A 773-nucleotide genomic window follows, 5' to 3' on the forward strand; every position below is an offset into this window, starting at 1 on the left:
CCTTATTTAGGGATACTAATAACCGAACCTTTTTGCATTAGATTTAAACTTTATAAACAGTATCGTATCGTATCGTATACTTTGTCTGAGGCAAGGAACAATACTAAAAAAAAACATATTTCCTGTATGAGAGAAAATGGCAAGTTCGGGGAGACAAAACTATTTTTGGTTTTAGATTTTTTTGCAGTTGCAGATATCTTCTGAAGGCACTATAAGTCGGTTTTGAATGGAATTATAGTGTGTGATTATGAATATTTTTTAGTGGAATGTCATTTCCACAATTAATTAATTCGGAAACCTATTATTAGTATTGTAATTCTAAATGTCTCTCGAACAGGCAACATAATAGTCCTATATCTCCTATGTAAATGCTTATGAATGCAGATGAAAAAAATAAACATGAATAATAACGATCCTACAAATTACCCTTTACTAGTATTACCAGAAAAATCTTTTTTAGTTTAAAAAGAAATTAATTCCCAAGGGTAGTGTTTACATACCCTCCAACTTAAATTCCTAATAAAAATGTTTTATCTGGATCCCAATAAACATTTCTTATTTAATTTCTAGTCATATTGATGTCTTTATTAAAAAGTGTAAAATAAATTGTCATGTTCGTTCTGACAGTTTTGAAATGTGGAGATCAAGACCGTAGACTTTATCGACGCCACGGTCCATATCAAATGCAATTAAATGGCCTTCCTTCTAAACCAATTTCGATTCTTTGAATCATCTTTCCATTATTTAAACCATCTTCCATATTATCGACATCA

At 30.3% G+C, this 773-nt stretch overlaps 1 protein-coding gene across 1 annotated transcript in view; it reads left to right on the top strand.

Annotated features, from left to right (window-relative positions):
• LOC119588273 (spidroin-2-like) overlaps nucleotides 1–773 on the top strand; it is a 15,619-nt gene that overhangs the window by 801 nt on the left and 14,045 nt on the right. The gene's annotated exons all lie outside the window — the stretch shown is intronic.

This window comes from Penaeus monodon, chromosome 23 (genome assembly GCF_015228065.2).
Source record: "Penaeus monodon isolate SGIC_2016 chromosome 23, NSTDA_Pmon_1, whole genome shotgun sequence".
Taxonomy (NCBI): domain Eukaryota; kingdom Metazoa; phylum Arthropoda; class Malacostraca; order Decapoda; family Penaeidae; genus Penaeus; species Penaeus monodon.